The 9,724-nt window shown below is 42.2% G+C and overlaps 1 long non-coding RNA gene across 1 annotated transcript; it reads right to left on the bottom strand.

Annotated features, from left to right (window-relative positions):
• Positions 1–558: 558 nt before the first annotated feature.
• LOC138150599 (uncharacterized) lies at positions 559–9,231 on the bottom strand. Its single transcript, XR_011165594.1, has 4 exons — positions 9,084–9,231; positions 7,668–7,795; positions 7,290–7,411; positions 559–630 (listed from the first exon to the last, which is right to left on the bottom strand). It is a non-coding gene; the product is annotated as an uncharacterized lncRNA (long non-coding RNA).
• Between the last annotated feature and the right edge of the window lie 493 nt (positions 9,232–9,724).

Consider the following 9,724-nt stretch of genomic DNA (forward strand, 5'->3'; position numbering starts at 1 on the left):
TGGCATGATTCCAAATTGTATTCCAGAACTGTAGCAATTTACAATTCAATAGCAATGAATTATCACATCTGTCTTTCCACATCGTCTACATTAAATTTTCCCATTTTCAGGCAGCTTGACTAAATTTATGTGCATGAGGGGGTCATTTTAATTTGTATGTCTCTGATCGTTAGTGAATTTGAATAATTTTGAAATGGTTGCTGATAGTTGGCATATTTTTCTTTTGAAAGGTGTTCATCTCTGATCAATGCAATGCCTAACCATGATTCTAGAGGACCAGTGATGAAGCATGTCACCCACGTCCCAACAGAGAGGTGATGGCCATGAGGAGAAGAAGGAGACATACATTTTTGGCCATGGTGAACATGAGAATTATGTGGATTAAGGTGCAAAAGTAGGAGTTGCCCTTGGCAAGGAGAAGGGTCATTTCTTCATCAGGAAATAGAACCCAAAAAGGACAGTTTGTTCAAGATAGAAGCTGGGTTGCAGACAGAAGATGGGTTCCAATGGACTCCTCAGCCAATTTTTTTTAGTTTTCTTTATTGATATTTGTTTTTACATCTCTTGTATTTCCCCCTGCATCATTCCTCCTTTTTCTTCCAAAGAGCCATCCCTTTATAACAAAGGATTCTACAAGAGAACAAAGTTCAATAAAACCAAACAACACATCAGAATATCAGAAGTTATGTGCAGGGGCAGCTAGAAAGCACAGTGAATAGAGCACCAGCCCTGGAGTCAGGAGGACGTGACCTCAAATTTGACCTCAGACACTTAACACAAAAAACTAGCCATGTGACCTTGGGCAAATCACTTAACCCCAATTGCCCTGCCTTTCCCCCTCCAAAAAAAAAAGCAAAAAAAAAAAAGTTATGTACAATATTACAATTTCATGGACCCCCATCTCTGCAAAGCATCAAGGAGGGGTGTCTTCTCATATGCCTCATTTGGCACCAAGCTTGGTCTTTAGAATTTTGCGACACTCGGTTTTGATTGTTTTATGTGGATGTTTTTTTTTTCATTTACATTGTTTCAGTCATTGTGTATACTGTTTTCTTGGCATCATTTATTTCACTTTGTTCATATCAGTTCCTATAAGTCTTCCTATGTTTCTTTCTATTCTTAATTTTGGTTGTTCCTTACAGCACTGTAATATTTCATCACATTATCATGCCACAATTTGTACACAAATTTTGTGTTGTCACAAAAAGTGCTGACATACATGTTTAGGTGTATATATGTAGCAGCAAGCACCCCAAGCTCCTCAGGGTTTGCAGCTACCACAGGTTCTTGGATCTTCTTTGTTAGAGGAAAGCAACTCAAAAATGGGTTAACAAGCTTACTTTAATCAGTCAGACATATATCGTTTACCTTGTTCAGGAGAAAAGGTCAGCACCCTGAACCTCAAAATATACAGGCATAATTATCAAGACAGAAACATCAAGTAGACAGATTTCCAAACTGTCCAACCATTACATCCATACCCAGTCAACATCTGGGTTTCCACATTCTGGGTTTTTCAAAGCCGGGGGACTCTCAACAACGGCTTCCCAGAATTCAGATCAAATCACAGAACACTTCTCAAAGTGAGTCCCAAAACAAAGCTACACATCAGGGCTTATATAGCCTTCTCCTGGCTCAGAGAATGTAACAACCTTTTGGACCCACTGGCCAATCAAAAAGTATCTACTGAAAAACAAGCCTCCCATCCCAGGCTCCAGGTGCATGTTAGCCTAGGGGCAGGGAAGATCTTTAAAATTTACACTCTCATTACAATATAGTGCCTTTCTTTTTGTCAGTGCCCTCCTTGGATTATATGCCTAGAAGAAGAATCTCTGAGTCAAATGGCATGGACGTTTTAGTCAGTCAATAAACACTTATGAAATGCCTAATATGTAGGAGGCATTGTGCTAAGCACTGGTGATACAAAGAAAGGTAAAAAAATAGTCCCTGTTCTCAGGGAGCTCACAGTCTAATGGGGGAGACAACATGCAAGCAACCATATATGTTGTTTTTCAGTCATTGTTCAATCATATATGACTGTGACCCCATTTAAGGTTTTCTTGGCAAAGATACTGGACTGGTTTGCAATTTCCTTTCCCAGCTCATTTTACAGATGAGGAACTGAGGCAAACAAGGTTAAGTGACTTGCCCAGGGTCACACAGCTAGTAAGTGTCTGAGGCCAATTTTGCACTCCAGTCCTCCTGACTCCAGGTCCAACACTCTATCCACTGTGCCACCTAGCTGCCCCAAGTAACTGTGTACAAACAAGCTACACAGAGGGTAAATTTGAGATAATCAACAAAAGGAAAGTGTTGAAATTAAGAGGGATGGGGGAAAACTTCCTGTGGAAGGTGGGATTTTAGCTGGAATTTGAAGAAAGCCAGGAGTCAGAAATAAGGAAGGAAAAAATTCCAGGTATGTAAGAAGAGATCATTGGTAACTTTGAAGAGGAAGGAAGTTTCAGCTGAATGATGAGGTTGGAAGCCAGATTGTAGAGTTAAGAGGAAAGTGAGAGGTACCTGTTGTAGACAACCTTCTCAAGGAGTCCAGTCACAAAAGACAGGAGATATATGGGACAATAGCTAGCAAGTATGGATGAATGAAGTGGAAGGGGGTTGATGAATGAAGTGGAAGGGGGTTGATGATAGGAGAGATAGAAATAGATAAATGAGAAAGTGGGGGTAGAAGAGGGAATAACCTGCAGGGGAGATGGGATGGAATGGTATCACTTGGGCACAGAGAGGAGTTTGCTTTGACAAGAATGGCCACCTCTTCACATGAGATGGGGCCAGAGATGGAGGAAGTAGAAGAAGACATCTGGGTCATGGGAGATGAGGAAGAGGGAAAAGAAAGAGTTCTCAGGGAATAGTCACAGTTTTTTCAGGACAATATGAGGCAAAGTTCTCAAGTGAAAGGAGACAGAGAGGATGAGCCATGGGAGGTTTGAGAAGGAATGAAAAGGTCTGCTGGGGAGGGTGGAAGAGTGATTTGATAAATGAGGTATAGAAAAATTGCCTAGCAGCAGAAAGGGCCCAGTTGAGGCTGTGTAACATAAATAGGTAGTGGACCAGTCAGAATGATTGCATGATTCAGAATGGATGCCAGGAAAAACTTGCCATTGGGGAGCTGGCTAAAAGTAAAATTCCTCTATGAGGTAATGAGTGCTGAACAAGTTGTGGTTTGTGATCATAATAGAATACTACATTGCTATAAAAAATGATGAGCTTGATGATGTTAGGAAAACATGGATAGACTTGTACAAAATAATGAAGAGGAAAATAACAGAACCAAGAGAAAGATGCACAGTAACAACAATATTGTTTTAAGAACAACTTGGAGCGACTAAAGTCATTTTGACTATTATAAATACCCAAATTAACTACAAAGGACATATGAGAAAGAACTGAGAAATAGAAGGATGTGGAAAATGGTTTTACGTGTGGGTGTGGGTATGGGTGTGTCTAATGGTAGCCATCTCTAGGGCAGAGAAAGGAGGAGGGAAGAAAAAAAGGGGGAAAAGTTACATGATGACTTTAATATATCAAATTTTACTCATATTTAATTTTATTAAATATATTTTATTATTAAATATATTTTTTAAAAAATAGAAAATTGTACATGATAGATTTACAGTCTCATGTACAATCATCTTTTTTCTCTTCTACTATATTATGGAAATGCTTGTTTTATTTCTTAAGTTCAGAATAAATTTTTTTTTAAAAAAAGAGGTAGTGAGCTTCCTATCACTGAGGGCAATCAAGCAGAGGTTGTATGGCCACTTGTTTGAAATGTCATAGAAAGGATTTCTATCCAGGTATAGGTTGGACTGCATGACCTCTGAGATTCTGGGATTCTGCATGCAGGCCAGGAAATCTGTATTGAGTCATTGAGTCAGGAGACAAAATATAAGACATATTGAATTGAATTAAATTAATTGAACCCTATTTACTTGACTCAGGCTGTCTCCCCAAGGCTTCAGCCCTTTATATAAAGCTTGTATTCTGTGCCCCCAGCCTGCACGGAGCAGCCAGCTTGGTCCTGGGCCACAGCCGCTCGTGACTTGGCCACACCAACCAGACCAGAGTATAACCACTGTAAATCATTCCCCTTTCTTCCTCCTGCCTTGCCTGAGGCATGACAGCCATGCCCAGCAGCTCAGCGCCCTCAGGCACTAGCTAAATCCACAAATCCCAAGGGACAGGTAAACCTCCATGCCCCTGCCTGAGGCCATTAGGAGGAAGGGAATGGGGAAAAGGTAGCTTGGGGACCTAGAAGGCCAAAAAGGATTTGCAAAGCTCTTCAGTACTCTTTTCTACTATGGCAATAGATTTCCCAGGGTTTGAGTCATATTGGAACAGTAGCTTCCAGGTTCACAGAATGCCACCAAGCAAAGAATTTGAATTACTCCTGCCTTGTATTTCACTTACAATATACCTTTGCCAGCATAAAGCATGTTACAAGGACATTGAAAGTGTAATAAGGCCCTTAACACTCAGGAAAAGCCATTGTCCCCACAAACCAGCCATTCTGCCTTGAACCATGTTAACCCTGTGATTGCCACCATCCAGTTTGGGGTGGCTTTCAAAGGCACCAAAAATTGTAGTTGAACACCTGAGGTCTGCCAATACTCTAGCCTGAGAACAGGAAAGAGAGGCATCTGCCCTTCTTCTCCCTCTCCCCCCATACTTACATAAATATTTTAAGCATCTGCTATTTCTCTGGTGTGGGTAACACTTCTGCTGCTATGGATAGCCAAGCACCCTTGGGCACACACCATACACACACACACACACCACAAATACACACACATACCACACACACACACCACATAGAACACACATACATACATACACACTCCACCTAATACACATACCACACACACATACATACATACACCACATACCACACACATACACACATACACACATGCACACACACACACACAGAACTTATCAGGCTTTGTGAGTTTCTATGGCCAAAGGTTTCTCCTCTCTTCCATGACTCTCTCTGAACTTAGGCTGGTCTTTGAATAAATGTTTTGTTGATTTTTTTCTCTCTTTTTTTCTAAGTTCTTTATAATAAGAGATGACTCTCTGGAATGGAAGAGAAAGTAGAATACAGGGAGAAATCTAGGGGGTGTAAAAACAAAAGATATCAATTAAAATCAATCAAAAAGAGAAAAGAGGGGTGGCTCCAGCCTCAGACACTTAACAACCACACACACACAAACACACAAAACTAGCCTTGTAACTTTGGGCAAGTTACTTAACCCCAATTGCCCTCCAAAAGGCAAAAAAAGACAAGAAAAGGTACCTAGCACATAGAGCTTCAGAGACAGAGGGGACCTTAGCAGCCATTTAATTCAGCCCATACCTCAAAATGAATCCCCACATACCATAAGCGGCCATAAAACCTCTGGTTGAAGACATCCCTGGAAGGGGCATGGGATAAGACAGTCCCCCAAGATAGCCTATTCGGATAGCTTTCATTCTTTATGTCAAGTCTAAATCTGACTTTTTCGGCATCTACCCAACAAGAATTAATGCATGCTTGATCAATTATACTCTAGAGTCATTGAACAGATCATAGGATCATAGGATTTGGGCCTTAGAGATTGTCCAGTCACCTAAGCAAACTAAACATGGCCCCTACCATCTTTTTTCCCTTTGTCTTCTTCCCTTGGACAAAGGGACACTTCAGGCAAAGTCCTGTAGAAGGACCCCAAATTCCAAAGCAGAATCACAGGATGAGGGGCCCTCGCCACTGTCCCCAACATACCCAAGAGAAAGGCTGAAGAAGATGCTACAGGAGCATGAGCCACAGAGAGACAGTCATCTGCCAAACTTAACCCTGTGGAGTGTTAACCCCCCAAAGTACCAACAAACAATAGAGTTTACCAAGGGTAACCAAAGTTACCCAAAGAGAAAAAGGGAAAGGCTGATATTATGGAAAGTGGAGAAGCCAAAATAGATCAGGCAAGGAAAACTGATGGTGCCAGAGATGCCAAAGAAATTGTGGAAGTTTCTGATAAATGGGTACTCCAGGTGACTATGCTGGTTGAAATATTATTTTTTCATCAAGTTTAATGAAAATGCAGGATTTCATTTTACTTTTAGTCCTGTTACATCCTTTAGAGATCATCAAACCCAAGCCCCCTATTCTTTTTTTTTTCTTTTTGGAGGGCAATTGAGGTTAAGTGACTTGCCCAAGGTCACATGGCTAGATTTTGTGTTAAATGTCTGAGACCGGATTTGAACTCAGGTCCTCCTGTCTCCAGGGCTGGTGCTCTATTCACTGTACTACCTAGCTGCCCCTGCCCCCTTGTTCTATAAATGGGGAAACTGATGCCCAAATTGGAGAAAAGACTTGCCCAAGTTCACACAGGTCATTTAGAGACAAAATCAGGACAAGAACTGAAGTTTTCTGAATCTAAATTCAGGGATCAATCAAAATCAGTTCAACAATTTTTATAGCCCAGGAATCACCACCAATAGGGAAGGGGTGGTTTCTTTTCTTATTCACCTGCTGACCTGCCCCCACGCCAAGCCATAGTCATCCAGGGGGCCCCTAGCTATAGCTGAACCTTTACACCCAAATAAGATTTCATTTTTCATCAGTAAAGTAATAACCACATGCCTGGGTACATTTTTTCCCTGTGATGAATAAGCTGGATGCAATTTCTATCAAATCATCCTGGACTTGAGCCCGTTGCCTTCCAATCAAGAAATCGGTATGTGAACTGAAATATGAAGTCAATATCGGCACCGCAACATCTGCTTTTGATGCCTCCAGGACCAGCACCTGCATCCAGACATTTTTCTATTCCCCCCATATATTCAAAGTACCAGGCATTTTCACTGTAACTGCCATTTTGAAGAGAGCCCCACTTTTCTCATATGTGACTATCATGTTTTGGGTGTTTTACAGTTTACAAAACCATTTAGAGTCTACAAAGTCCTTTTAAAGCCATCATCTCATTTAACCCAACATCAGGATAAGGGATAACGAGTAAGGCAGACCCACAAATGATCCTTAACTAAATCAGGTCTCACACTTATCATAAAAAATAGGCCAGGGACGGCTAGGTGGCACAATGAACAGAGCACCGGCCCTGGAGTCAGGAGGACCTGAATTCAAATCCAACCTCAGATGCTTAATACTTACTAGCTGTGTGACCTTGGGCAAGTCACTTAGCCCCAATTGCCCTGCCTTCTCCCCTCCAAAATGCAAAATAAATAATAGGCCAACAGTAGAACACCCATTGCTAGAGGGAAAGGGCCCAGCTCACCTTTGACGCTCCCCTTCAGGCACCTTCACATCCCTTGGGAGACAATATGGTACACTGCAAAGGATGTTGGGATAAAAACCAGGAGATGAGAATGCCGGGATTCCTGTCCTCCATCCAGGGTCCTGGTGACAAAAACGCCCCCAGTGTTCAGTGCTCAGACCATTCAAGGAATGTCAGCCATTAACATTATTATCCCCAGCCCCTTGGACCAAACCTGTCCTCCAATATAAAGAGTACCAGGACTAAGGGATGGGGGCAGATCAGGACAGACAAATGGTGGATGGTTGGGAGAACGGATGAGACAGACCTACCAGGGCAGAGAAAGGCTACCTTAGCAAGGTAAGTGAGTAGGTAAAAGGAAGGGGTCTTGGTGTCTACCTTGAGTAAGAGGAAGGTGTCTATCCAGCTAGGAGAAGTGTCAGAGGAATCCAGCGACATATCAGAAGCCCATCGAGGCAGTCTATGCAGATCAGGGAGGTCCACTTGGGGCAGCCACCAGTGGGTGCCTGGACACAGATAGGTAAGGATCAGGTTTTGGCTCTCTCATTTGGAATCAAGTTCAGCTGCATCTCACTACAGCATGGTACAGTGGTTCCTGGTTTTGAACTTCCAGCACTTTCTAGTAGTGTGACCAAGGACAACTAAGTTACTACCACTCTAAGTTTCATTTTCCCCATATGTGATATGGAAATAATAGCCACAGCCACTACCTCACAGGGTAGTTGGGGTGCTCAAATGGGATCATGTATATGAACATGTTTTGCAAACCTTCAAACACCCAAAAATGAGAGCTTTTATCATTATCCATGCTAGCACAGCCCTCAAAGATCTTGTCCCATTCAGGTACTCCTCCCATCCCCTATCCCCATCCTCCCAGGAGAGAGAGATCCAATATAAGCAACAGAGTACAGTGAAAAAAAATGCTAAGTTCAAATACCAATTCTGACTTATCTTTGGACAAGTCATTCAACCACCCTGAGCCTCAGTTTCCTCACGTGTGAAATAAGGGGGTTGGACTAGATGGCCTCTGAAGTGTCTTTCAGCTCTAGATCTCTGAAGCCATGATGTTGGGGCTGGGAAGAGGTCCCAGGTGCAGCCTCCTCCAACCTTCCTGGTGTGATTGCATTCCCTGGCACGTGTGACTTCTACATATAGCTACTCTCTCCATGCTGCTCGTGGATTTACCTGTGAGAGAACACACCACAACTTTTTGGGAAAAAACATTTTGCTACTATCTTTACTACATCATTTCATTAAATGCTAAATATGTATATACATGTGTATGTATATATATATATATATATATATAGTTGCTGTTTTTTCAGTCATTTTCAGTCCTGTCTGACTCTCTGTGACCCCATTTGCGTTTTTCTTGGCAAAGATACTAGAGTGGTTTGTCACTTCCTTCTCTAGCTCATTTTACAGATGAGGAAACTGAGGCAAACAAGGTGAAGTGACTTGCCCAGGGTCACACAGCTAAAAGTGTCTGAGGCCAGATTTGAACTCTGGAAGCTGAGTCTTCCTAACTCCAGGCCCAGTACTCTGTCTGCTATGGCACTTAGCATATATAATATACTTAACATATCTTATGTCTATTAAAAGGTAAACCCATCAGGATGGCCTTGCAAGCCAGTGGGGACCCAAAGAGTACCTTGTACCTGAAGTGGTCATCTCTCTGTGGGATCCTACCTACAAGTGTGACTTGGGGCAGGGAGACTAAAGCCTAGAGTAGAAACTACATGTCACTTGACTCTCATGACTCCTCTGTGAGGCGGTTCAGGCAGATATTATTACCCTATTTTATGGATGACAGATTGAGGTCCAGAGCAGTCAAATGAGACATTGAAAGTCACAGAAGATAAGATCTGGAACTCTAGCTTCCCGACTCCAAGTCCAGTGTTCTTTCCGGTACTCTGGGCTACCTTTTAAAGAATAATCCATGGAAGAGAATGCTGACTCTGAAATGAGAAAAAATCATGACAAATTACATTTCCCACATTGCATCCTGTGGGTCTCTGCCAGTAATAGATTCCGATATGCAAACATCAGCCGAGCACATAAGCATTTGGAGCTATCCCCACGAGCTTGCAGAAATAGCAATGCTCATTTGTAAGTGAAAGGTCACCCTCCCAGGGCCTACCCTCCAGTTAAGAAAGCAGACATTTGTGTTCCAGTCAGCCCACAATACTCACCCTAGGCACATTTACTATTCACATGATGCACGGGGGTGTGGGGGGGGTGTCTGCTCTGGGACAAGGTCAAAATTCAAATCTTTCCTGCAACTACCCAAAGATTTCTTCCCTGATCTCAGGGAGAGATCTTCTAATAAAAAGTTACCTCAGTGAGTAGCTGGCTCAGAAATGAAGGATTTTTAGATTAGTAGAAAATTTCCCTAGTTAACAAAAGACAATCTCCATTGGTTCTAAGTAAACCCA

The sequence above is a fragment of the Petaurus breviceps genome, unplaced genomic scaffold (genome assembly GCF_028583685.1).
Source record: "Petaurus breviceps papuanus isolate PSGF00001 unplaced genomic scaffold, PetGlider_PUasm1.0 90881, whole genome shotgun sequence".
NCBI classification, from domain to species: domain Eukaryota; kingdom Metazoa; phylum Chordata; class Mammalia; order Diprotodontia; family Petauridae; genus Petaurus; species Petaurus breviceps.